The sequence below is a fragment of the Lepus europaeus genome, chromosome 18 (assembly GCF_033115175.1).
Source record: "Lepus europaeus isolate LE1 chromosome 18, mLepTim1.pri, whole genome shotgun sequence".
Classification (NCBI taxonomy): Eukaryota; Metazoa; Chordata; class Mammalia; order Lagomorpha; family Leporidae; genus Lepus; species Lepus europaeus.
Window position 1 is genome coordinate 66,491,069 of NC_084844.1, and position 12,581 is coordinate 66,503,649.

A 12,581-nucleotide genomic window follows, 5' to 3' on the forward strand; every position below is an offset into this window, starting at 1 on the left:
GAGCTGGATGCCCGGGCAGCGTCATCACAGAAGGACCCGGGAGGCCCCTCCTCTTGTCCACTCCCCAGCCATGGCTGCCTCAAAGCTGCTTCATCTGATCACTGCTGGCCGACGACCGCCAGCTGCTATTTATTTATTTCATTAATTAAATGGGAAAAAGCCGTTCGCCATCACCGCTGCAGGATTAGCCGGGCTTTGAAATTGTTCCCGCTCATCCCTTGTTACACCTGTTACACTCAAAAACGCTGTTTTCAAGATACATTTCTTGTTTTTTTTTTCTTTTGACAGGCAGAGTGGACAGTGAGAGAGACAGACAGAGAGAAAGGTCTTCCTTTACCGTTGGTTCACCCTCCAATGGCCGCCATGGCTGGTGCACGGCGGCCAGCGCACCATGCTGATCTGAAGGCAGGAGCCAGGTGCTTATCCTGGTCTACCATAGGGTGCAGGGCCCAAGCACTTGGGCCATCCTCCACTGCACTCCTGGGCCATAGCAGAGAGCTGGCCTGGAAGAGGGGCAACCAGGACAGAATCCGGCACCCCGACTGGGACTAGAACCTGGTGTGCCGGCACCGCTAGGTGGAGGATTAGCCTAGTGAGCCGTGGCACCGGCCTCAAGATACATTTCAAACGCTCTGGAACATGCTTCCCTGACAGGGAAGTTCAGGCTGAAGCCAGAATGCCACCCATTCCCCGGGGACGCAGCTCAGAGAGTGCGGTGTGCCGGATACCAGCGTCCCGTCACACGCCAGGCCGTGGGCGGCATTATCACACCAAATAATTTTTCCTGCCACTTAATCAGGCTACGAGATCTGAGCACGGGACGTTTTCCCGCCTGCAGCTTGATGCTCAGTCGTGCTTGCAAGCTCAGTGCTTAAGGGATTACAGAGCAGCAATGCTGACAAGGCCCCCAGTAGACGCTGATGAAGCAGCTCCCAGGGATCTCTGTGGCGACCCCCAGAGGCACCCCCGGCTGCTAGGCAGGCCGCCCGCCCAGCTGACTAGGTCTCACCTGCCAAACACCTGCGGCTGGGCTGGGTTCAGAGAGGGGACAGTGAGGACCTCGTGGCCTATGTGACACAGGCATCTGCTTCCAGTCTTGTGCAGGGGACCAGGATGGCCCCTGCTCGGTCAGCAGCACCCCCTCCTGGAAACTCCAGCTGGGGCCAGGGCCAGGGCCCGGAGGAACGGGGCAGGGGTGCAATCTTGGGAGGGGGTGCACCCAGATGTCTGAGCCGAGAGTGCTGCAGGGAGGAGGTGGGGAGAGAAGTCCTCTGCCACTCGCAGGCTGCAGCAGGGCAGGTGGGGTCGCAGACACTGAGCCAGGTTCACGCCCGAGTCACCTCTGGGCCCCAGTCCCAAGGTGAGACTCGAGGTGCGGCAGCAGCAGGGCTCACGGAAGCCCTACCAGAACCGCCCAGTGTGTGGCCTTTGCTTGCCCCATGTGGATAGGCTCCTGGGCACCTACACGTCCCTCGGGGCACAGGGCTGCCCGCCTGGCCGAGCAGAGCTCACAGGCAGGTGCAGAGGGCCCAAGGGGCGCAGCCTGGGACACTCCTGAGGCTCAATGCTGACTGGCAGGCGCACCCCAGTGATGACACAGACCCACCCTGAGAGGTCCCCGGCCCCCCACTGCCAGCTGCCTGCCATCCTCCACAGCCCAGCCTCTGTAGGGAGTGCTCGGGCACCACAGATGGGGCTGCAGACCAGGCACCCAGAGGCAGGGTGTGGACAGGCAGGCAGCTGTTGGAGACAGGATCCCATGGGGTCAGTCACATCACAGCCGCCCTGGGACTGCTGGCAGGAAGGTGCGAGTCCCTGCACCACAATCCACAGGCAGGCAGCTGCTGGCAGAGCCAGAGCCCTGGGTTTATCCAGTGCGCACGTGCAAACGTGCCAGCACCTACCTCATGTGTGCTCCCTGTGTGTGCTCACTCCCCTGTGTGCTCACCTGTGTGTGCATGCTCACCTGTGTGTGTGCTCACATGTGTGCACGCTCACCTGTGTGTGCTCACCTGTGTGTGTGCTCACCTGTGTGTGCATTCTCACCTGTGTGTGTGCTCACATGTGTGCACGCTCACCTGTGTATTCACGCTCACCTGTGTGTGCTCACCTGTGTGTGTGTGCTCACCTGTGTGTGCATTCTCACCTGTGTGTGTGCTCACATGTGTGCACGCTCACCTGTGTATTCACGCTCACCTGTGTGTGCTCACCTGTGTGTGTGCTCACCTGTGTGTGCATGCTCACCTGTGTGTGTGCTCACCTGCGTGTGTGCTCACCTGTGTGTGCACGCTCACCTGTGTGTACAATCTCACCTGTGTGTGCTCACCTGTGTGTGCACTCTCACCTGTGTGTGCATGCTCACCTGTGTGTGCACTCTCATCTGTGTGTACATGATCACCTGTGTGTGTATGCTCACCTGTGTGTGTGCTCACCTGTGTGTGCACTGTCACTGTGTCCATGCTCACCTGTGCTCACCTGTGTGCATGCTTACCTGTGTGTGCACTCAATGCTGGTGACACACAAGGAGCCTCCATGCCTGTGTGTGCCCTGACGGTTCTGTTGGCCCCCACATATCAGCAGCTCATAGGATCTGCTGGGAAGAGGGCAGCTCTGAATCTGAGACCCTAGCCTGCACCCCAAACCGAGCAGCTCTGAGCCTGGGACCCTCGCCTGCACCACACACCGCGCAGCTATGAGCCTGGGACCCTTGCCTGCACCACACACCGGGCAGCTCTGAGCCTGGAACCCTCGCCTGCACCCCACACCGGGCAGCTCTGAACCTGGGACCCTCGCCTGCACCCCACACCCGGGCAGCTCTGAGCCTGGGACCCTCGCCTGCACCCCACACCCAGGCAGCTCAGGGGTTCGGGTGCCACCCCAGAGCCAGCTGTTTCACTCACAAGGGAGGCACAGCTGGGAGGGCCTGGCAGCTGTGCAGGCCCCTGCTCAGACAGAACAGGCAGAAGATGGTGGCTACGAGACATCGCAGTGGCCTCTGGTGGCTACAGCTGGGGCCAACACGGGGCAGGGGGTCTCTTGCGAGTGGACATGGGGCTGCCCTGGAGCTCCGCTCAGAGCTTCTGGAAGCCACAGCCAAGTGCAGTAAGAAGAGAAAAGGCAATGTCCCAGTCAAGGCCCCTAGTGTCCCACTGCCCTGAAGGGTGTGTGGGATCCAGGGCGGTGGTGGGACAGCTACACTCAGTCCAGACCTGGAGGCGGGTCTCTCCCAGATCCCACGCCTGCCCCCAACTCCGGGAACTCCCTGCTCTGGACGCTGTGGGACGCCCCCGACAGGAGCTACAAGGAGAAGGCAGTGCCTGAACACCCGCAGGCAGCAGGGCCACCGGGCTTCTGACCTGAGCCCAGGTCCAGCCAGACCCAGCCCATGGGGCCCAGCCCCCAGGTCCAGCCAGACCCAGCCCGTGGGGCCCAGCCCCCAGGTCCAGCCAGACCCAGCCCGTGGAGCCCAGCCCCCAGGTCCAGCCAGACCCAGCCCATGGGGCCCAGCCCCCAGGTCCAGCCAGATCCAGCCCGTGAGGCCCAGCCCCTAGCCCAGCACCCCCAATCCGTCCCCTCCGCTGTGGCAGCCCCAAACCCCCAGCCCAGATGGCCAGCATGGAAGCAGCCCCTGCTGCAAGCCCATGGAAGCCTCGGCTTGAAAGTCACTCTCCCTGCACCTGTCAGCCCCACGCCCCACAGGCCTGCCCGCACCTCAGGGTCCTCCCGCCCAGCACCGAGTGACCCTCATGACCAGGACCTCAGGTCCAGCATTCTCTGCACAGCCAGGGACAGGGCTGTTCCACAAACTGGAAGCCACCAGCCTGGCAGGGCCTCTGCTGTGCTGGGAGCCGTCTCCAGCCCCTGGAGAGAAGGGGGTTGCTGGGGGCAGGGGCAGGGGGACAAAGGGCGGCTCCAGGCGACATCGTTAATGCACAGGACCCTGGGCTCCTGGTCCCTCCTAACTGGGTTCCATGCCTCACTCCCTGTGGCGGCAGGCCACGCCCCCCTCCTGGGTACCCTCCCCCCTCCTTGTTCAGCGAGTCCGTGTGAGGTTCCCAGGCCCAGCCCCGAATGGTCAGACCCCATGCCCAGGCCTCTCTCCTCTGCTGAGATGCCCAGGGCCACCTCTGAAGACACCTGAGACAGGTGGGAGTCCAGGAATGTGCTGCCCACTGGCGCCTCCTGCTGGTGGGGTTGGGCACTGCGCCCACACGGAGCCCTGGCCCAAAGAGGCTGCTCTGACCTGGAGACACCCACAGCCCCATCCAGCACCCCTTCTTGGTCCTTCCATCCAGCTCAGAGGATGGGAGGGGGAGGTGGAAGAGAGCCTGGCCCAGCAAAGAGTTCTGCGGGAGCCACCGCTGGCCACACTTTGGAGCTCTCGGGGTGAACTGGCTGCCCTGCATCACCACTTCTGGGGTCCCCACGTCACCTACACTGCAGAGAAAGGAGAGCAGGGGGTGGGAACCGGGCCCAGGCCACCCCCGCCTGTAACGGGACGCTGCTCCCACCACAGGTCCAGCAGCAGCAGGACCCATGCCTCATCCCACACAGCAGCCCGTTCCCAGGGTCACTGCCCAGCTCGGGGGTGGCCCAGGCCCCCTGACCTTGCAGGCCTGATGCGGCCTCCTCCTGTCCTGCCTGGCTGCCCTGCGTCCAGCATCCTCGGTCACAGCTGGGGGGACTCCCTGGGGTGGGAGGCAGTGGCCATTGGGAGGAACGGGCAGGAGCAGGTGCCATGGCCCTGGGCGCCCCCTCCTACTCTGGCAGTACCACCAGGCTCTGTTCTGGAAGGTTCCCCCAGGGGGCAAGAGGCTGACACTCCCCCACCCCCAGAGCTCCACCTGTGCCCCCAACATGGTGGAAAGAGAACGTGAATTAAAAGATCGGGGAAAGATCACAACCAAAACGAGCGAACACCAGGGGCACATTTTAGCCACATTCCAGAACATTCCAGAACATTCCAGGGCACTGGACTGCTTGCAGTCTGTTCCAACTGGAATCAAAAATGCTGGGGAGGAGGCCGGTCCCCAATGTCAACTGCTCTTCACAATTTCCATTTGGAGGAGAAAAAAAAAGAAGAAAGTGAGAGAAAATTAATTTTCAAGTAGACGCACACCAGCTGCTCCTCTGCAGAGGGGTGGGCCCCCAGAGGGCAGGCCTGGGTGGGCAGGAGTCACCCCACTGGCAGTCTCCAAACTCAGGGGGCCCCGGGGCTCAGAGGCGCAGGGCCCCCCAGACCCGGGAGCCGGCCGGGTGCTGGCTGGGGGCCATCAGGACCCTGAGATGGATGGGGCCGGTGGCAGGTGTCCCCCAAATGCTCGCTGGAGAGCAGCCCCCAGAGACTGAACCCCACAACACGGCGTCACGTGGAACAGATATTCTGGCACACGCCCAAACATGAAGGATCTACAGGCCAGCGCATCCTGGACTCGAGGGGGCCACGGTGCAGTGGCCAGAGAGGCAGGGGAGAAGCCAGCATGGGGCGAGCACACACGGGAGCCACAGCCATGGCCGGAGCACCTGGGACGCTGGCGGGAGCTGGGCAAGGACGCTGCCCTGGAGCCGGGGAGAGAGACCACCCTGGGGGCACCCTGACCTGGAACTTCTGGTCCAGAGCATGCCATCAGTGCCGTGGGCAGAAGCCACCAGCAAGTGGCCACTGCCAGGCCAAGCCCCAGGCCTCCCACACCCCCTCCTGCAGGTTACCAAGGTCTCAGCCCGCTGCCCGCTGCCCGCTCTGGGCGCTCCACCCCTCTGTGAACCAAGCACTGAGTAGGCCTGCCTCACCCTACCCGGTGTCTCTGGAACTTCAGCGGTCCCGTGGCTGCCGTGGCTTTGCCACACCACACAGCATTTCACCATGAGAGAGAATTCCCAGCATGCCCCACACTGCAGTCAGCGCCATGGCAATAGAGGGACGGCACCAAGAGGAAGCACAAGCTCAGCCCCTTGGTCTGTCAGTCATTCCCTCGAGACCCCCCCCCATCCCCCGGCTACAGCCCATGTCAGGCATATAGCAGGCACTCAATACTTGCAGACCCACATCCAAGCAGCTTGGCCCCAGAGCAGCCACGGGGTAGACGCGTCCCCTGGGGACAGGAGGGTCTGGGACAGACTTCACGGCTCTGCAGAGCACAGGTGTTTACAGCAAGGGCTCAGGCCCAGCCATCAGTGAAACAAATCAGAGGTGCTCGGCTGTGCGGTAATTGGCTAATAAAATCCACCTCTCCCCGGCACTGGTGGTGTGGAGAGCATGGGCTTCAAAGCCTGTACGGCCTCTTCTAAATATACCCGGGACTCACGTGCGGCCCGGGCTGGCTCCATGTGGCCCAGGGCTTCCCCCCGGCTCCTGGGCTTGTGCTGGGCAGCAGGCACAAGGGCCACCTTGCGTGCGGAATCCAGGACCTTCTAGAACCTCCTCTCTCTGCCCTGCCCAGGTGGGAGGGAAAGCGTGGGGGGCAGGGAGGCTGTGAGAACACCCAGTGTCCCCTCCCCCACAGGCCAAGAGAGCCAGCCTTCCCAGCAGGCCGGGCCTCCACGGCCAATGGGCGGCTCCCAGTCCCTGGCATGGCATCCCACCCGCACAGCCGTAGCTGTGCCAGAGCCAGGCTGAGAGGCAGGCGCCTGGGCCGGGCTCCCGGGTCCTTCTCCGGCCTCAGTGCCCAGCTCGGGGATGCAGGCCAGGACACCGGACCCTGCCCTTGAGAGTACTGCAGAAGAATCATGACACAACCATGCCTTCCACACAGGGCAGGGGCCGACGAGGGGATGGCACTGTGCCACCACCTCCACAGCCCGCCAGGCCTGGCCACCCCTGGCCGAGACCACCTTCCCTAAGGAGCAGCCAGGAGCCCCTGGAGGCCCCGCACCCCTGTGTCGCTGCTGGAGCCGCAGCACCAGTCCTGGCATCCTCTGAGACAATGGAGACCCCGCACCCCTGCGTCACTGCTGGACCTGTGTGGCTGGCTTGTGTGGGTGGGGGCCGTGCTGTCCCCGTATGAGACCTTGGAGGCCCCAACTTCCTGTTCAAGGAACAAAGGCAGAGGAAAGAGGTGACGGCAGAGGCCCTGTTCGGAACTGGCCGGCCTGGCAGTGCAACGGTGAGGGAGGAGGTAGGGCCACCCTGGCACCCACAAAGACCCCAACCCCCCCGGGCCAGGGAGCAGGGTTCCCCTCCACCCCGCCCGCAGGACACCCATGCGCCAGAGGCCACTTTCAGGGCCTCCAAGGCTCCATCCCAGAGACCAGGCGTCCCCTGGCTCAGCGGCCGCCATCTTTAGTGCCCCCAGCCGGCCGGACACCCCCAAACAGCTGCTCCTGCACCCCCAGAGTGCGCGGCCGGCCATGCTCAGGCCCACCAGAGCCAGGGACCAGCAGGCCACAGCAACGCTCCCCACCTCTGGGGGTCTCCACCCAGCACAGCGGCCCCCACACCCCCAGTAGGGTCACACAGGAGAGGGAGAAGCGACCCAGCATGCACTGGGCCGGAGGAACCAAGGCTTCCACCCAGTCATCGGGGACACGAAGTCCTTCAGCTGAGTGGCCGGGGCTCAGCGGCCATGGGGTGGAGCCACCTGAGTGCCCCAAGTAGCACTCAAGCCCGGCCAGATCAGGCAGCTTCCTGCAAGGACCCGTGCGTCGCGAGCTGCGAAAGGGCTGGGGCAGTGTCCCCCACCCTCGCAGGACAGGCAGCTCCCCTCCTGCTTCTGGCGACGTTGTCTGGAGGTCGCCAAGGTCACCCAGCCTCAGAAGTCACTGCCCAGTGGGGTTGAAGCCAGCAGCTGGGCCCTCCGTGGGGAAACCCCCAGGCCCCTGCCCCTGAGATCCTGGGAGGATCCGGTCCCCAACTCCACAAAGCCAGCCCAGCACCCCTGCTGGGTCTCAGGCTCTGCACAAGGTCACGGGGCATGGGGGACAGAAGCTGGGCCACGCACCTAAGGTCCCTGCCCAGCACAGGCCACCGGGGGCAAACCTTCCTCCCCCCAGTGGCCCGGGTGACCCCTGTCACGGTCAACCCAGCAACCAGGGACCTGGAGGAGCCTGGGTGAACCCCGGGGTGACAGCAGGAGGAGCCTGTGCATGAGAGCAGAGGGTGGTCCCCGGCCCCCAGCCCCACTGAGTCTCGGGCCAGCCTCCCCCAAGAACAGGCCCAGGTCCCAAAGGGGTCTTGTGTGGAGTGGCTGGGGCGGGGGAGCTATCCAGCACAGGAGAGGCATAGGGTGAGGGCAGCCAATCAGAACCTCTGAGTTGGGGGGAGGGCGTGGCTCTTTCACGGAGACTCCTCGGTAACCAGCACCCAACACCCAGGAACCAGCACTCAGCACCCAGCACGCACCAACCAACACCAAGCAGTCAGCAGCCAGGGCCCAGAGCTCCAGGACGCGGAGACAAGACTGACGCTCCCATGGGAACACTCAGTGCACACCAGGCCAGCATGGGGGGGACATGAAGGTTGTGCTGCTCTCCTGTGAGTCTGGCGTGTGAGGGTGGGGGCCGTGCTGTCCCCATGTAAGGCTGGTGTGTGAGGGTGGGGGCTGTGCTGTCCCCATGTGAGGTTGGCGTGTGAGGGTGGGGGCCCTGGTGTCACTGTGTGAGGCTGGCATGTGAGGGTGGGGGCTGTGTTGTCCCTGTGTGAGGCTGGTGTGTGAGGGTGGGGGCTGTGCTGTCCCCATGTAAGGCTGGTGTGTGAGGGTGGGGGCTGTGCTGTCCTCATGTGAGGTTGGCGTGTGAGGGTGGGGGCCCTGGTGTCACTGTGTGAGGCTGGCATGTGAGGGTGAGGGCTGTGTTGTCCCTGTGTGAGGCTGGTGTGTGAGGGTGGGGGCTGTGCTGTCCCCATGTGAGGCTGGTGTGTGAGGGTGGGGGCTGTGCTATCCCCATGTGAGGTTGGCGTGTGAGGGTGGGGGCCGTGCTGTCCCCATGTAAGGCTGGTGTGTGAGGGTGGGGGCTGTGCTGTCCTCATGTGAGGTTGGCGTGTGAGGGTGGGGGCCCTGGTGTCACTGTGTGAGGCTGGCATGTGAGGGTGGGGGCTGTGTTGTCCCTGTGTGAGGCTGGTGTGTGAGGGTGGGGGCCGTGCTGTCCCCATGTAAGGCTGGTGTGTGAGGGTGGGGGCTGTGCTGTCCCCATGTGAGGTTGGCGTGTGAGGGTGGGGGCCGTGCTGTCCCCATGTAAGGCTGGTGTGTGAGGGTGGGGGCTGTGCTGTCCCCACGTGAGGTTGGCGTGTGAGGGTGGGGGCCCTGGTGTCACTGTGTGAGGCTGGCATGTGAGGGTGGGGGCTGTGTTGTCCCTGTGTGAGGCTGGTGTGTGAGGGTGGGGGCCGTGCTGTCCCCATGTAAGGCTGGTGTGTGAGGGTGGGGGCTGTGCTGTCCCCATGTGAGGTTGGCGTGTGAGGGTGGGGGCCGTGCTGTCCCCATGTAAGGCTGGTGTGTGAGGGTGGGGGCTGTGCTGTCCCCACGTGAGGTTGGCGTGTGAGGGTGGGGGCCCTGGTGTCACTGTGTGAGGCTGGCATGTGAGGGTGGGGGCTGTGTTGTCCCTGTGTGAGGCTGGTGTGTGAGGGTGGGGGCCGTGCTGTCCCCATGTAAGGCTGGTGTGTGAGGGTGGGGGCTGTGCTGTCCCCACGTGAGGTTGGCGTGTGAGGGTGGGGGCCCTGGTGTCACTGTGTGAGGCTGGCATGTGAGGGTGGGGGCTGTGTTGTCCCTGTGTGAGGCTGGTGTGTGAGGGTGGGGGCCATGCTGTCCCCATGTGAGGCTGGTGTGTGAGGGTGGGAGCTGTGCTATCCCCATGTGAGGTTGGCGTGTGAGGGTGGGGGCCGTGCTGTCCCCATGTGTGGCTGGCAGGTGAGGGTGGGGGCTGTGTTGTCCCCGTGTGTGGCTGGCAGGTGAGGGTGGGGGCTGTGTTGTCCCCGTGTGTGGCTGGCAGGTGAGGGTGGGGGCTGTGTTGTCCCTGTGTGTGGCTGGAGGTTGAGGGTGACCCTGAGGGTGGGCTGGGGCTTGGTCTCAGGGACGCCCTGTCAGGCTCCTGGGACAGGTGAGTGCTGAGTCCCCTGGGCCTGTGCACACACAGCACCAGGCATCATCACCACCAGAGCCTGGCTCGGGGCCACGGCTCCACATACCAGGTCTCCCCACAGCCGCCCCGGGGTTTGGCCGCCAGGGCTCTTCCTGTTTCGAGTCTCTGACCCCTGGGGCACAGCTGCTCCACGTGTGAAGACACACGCCTGCCCTGCTCTGCACAAGCATGGCCACTTTGGGTTTGTTTCCTCCTGGACAGCCCGAGCTGCAGGTGTGTGTGGTGCCTGTGTGCCGTGTGCTCTGTCTGCATTTCCATTATGTGTACAGGACATGTGTGTGTGTGCAGTGTGTCTCCTGGTTTCTGTGTAGTGTGTACATGTGACATGTGTGCGATGCTCTGTATGGAGTATGTGTGTGTGGTGCCTGTGTACTGTGTGCTCTGTCTGTATCTCCATTACGTGTATAGGGTGTATGTGTGTCTGTGTGCCTCCTGATTTGTGTGTAGTGTGTGATGTGTACATGTGACATGTGTGTGATGTTCTGTGTGGCATGTGGGTGGTGCACATGGTGTCAATGTGGTGTGTGTGAGCTCAGTGCTGTGTGGGGACAGCAAGCACTGTGTGTGATGTGTCCTCTCTGTGGTGTGTTGTCATGTGTGGTGTATATGCTATGTGCATGATGTGTGTAGCATGGTTTGTGCTGTTTGGGGTATTCATGGCACATGTGTGGTGTGTGGTATGCATGGCATGAGTATGGTTTGGTGTTGGTGGTGTTTGTCATGTGTGGTACTGTGGCATGAGTGGCACATGTGTGGCATGTGTGGTGTGCATGCCATGTGTGACATGTCTGTGGCACATGTATGGTGTTACATGTGTGCCATGTGGCATGAATGGCACATGTGTGGGTGGTGCATGTGTGGTAACACCTATGTGATGAGTGCTTTGAATGGCATGTGTGTGGTGTGTACCACATGTGTGATGTATTGTGCATGGCATGTATATTGTGTGGGTGGCATGTGTGGTATGTGTGTATTGTGCATGGTGTGTGTGATATGGGTGGCATATGAGTGTGTCACACACATGGTGTGTGTAGTGTTCATGGCATGTGCACGTGTTGTATGGGTGGCACACATGCATTGTGTATGTCATGTGTGTGGTGTGCATGGCACATGTGTGTGGCACGAGTGGCACATGCATGTTGCTAGTGTGCATCCCACATATGTGTACATATGTGTATCTCAGATACATGTGCATATAATGTGTGTAGTGTGTAGCACTGTGTGGTATGTATGCCACATGTGTGGTGTATGGCATGAGTGGCACATGTGTGTTGTGAGTGGTGTGTCTGTGCTGTGCATGTCACATGTATGGTGTGTGTGGTATGTAGGTAGTACGTGTGTGGCATGTGTGTGGTGTGTGATGTGTGTGTCACATGTGTGCTGTGCAGAGCTCAGGCGCTGACAGTCCCTGTCACCACACAGGCAGGGCTGGTTAACGGCATGTGACCTGCAGGTGCCAAGGGCAGGTGCAGAAGGGGACCTCCCAGAGGCCGGCTCGTGGGGAAGGCAGGGGCCTGGGAGGTCAGCACAGATGGACCCGGCCCCCCACCCCCTGAGCGCCTGCACGGAGCAGCCACAGGCACATGGCACAGGCAGGTGCACAAGGGAGCACGTGACGTTGTTGGTGTGTGGCCGCGCCCCGACACAGGAAGTACACGTGGGTCCCTGCGTTCGGGTCTCGCTGTGTGTGCAGTGCCCGTGGGTCCCTGCGTCCAGGTCTCGCTGTGTGTACAGTGCCCCCGACCCCCATGCACGCTGCTGGGGGATCCTCTGCTCCCTAATCACGCGGCTGCATTTCCAATCAGTGTCCCAATGCGTGTTCCTGTATTTGTGCTAAGTGGATAAGGAGATTACACACAACCGCACAAATACCCACGAGGGCCTAATCATACAGGCAAGCTGCTCTGAGGAAGCGCACCTGGTCCAGCCCTGCACAGGCCCCCGCCCAGCACTGGCCCAGCCAGCCCAGCACCAGCCCCAGTCCGCCCTCCCCACCTGGTGCCCCTGCACCACGCAGAGCCAACATGGCCAACGTGTGAAGCACTGGGTGGCCCAAGCCCCAGCCCTCCTGTGTGGGTGGCGGGCATGGGGGAGCCCCCGGTGGCCAGCCCCCCGCCCCCTCTGCCAGTCCCTCTGTGTCTGAACTCCTATGGTTGTCCGACAGCAGCTGGGAGAATTCCACCTCAGTGTCATTCGTCCTGTGTCACCTAACAGGCGGTGGTAAATGAGGATGCGGGGGGTGGGTTCCTTCTAACAATGGCCAGGCCTCCCTGCAGGCACTCCCAGCTCCCTGCTGGCACCCAGGTGCGGGGGACTGCACTGGGACAGGTCCTGTGCCGGCACAGGGAGGCACCGGGACCCCAGCTGGGGAGGTCTCTGCACGCAGTCCACGGACGCAGGAGGAACCGGCGCTCAGGCCCCAAGCTCAGCCCTGCAGCCTCAAGGTCACGTCCACGGAGGCAGCGTTTGGAGCGCAGGCTGCTGAGACCCTCCTGCCACTTAACCCCCAGCCA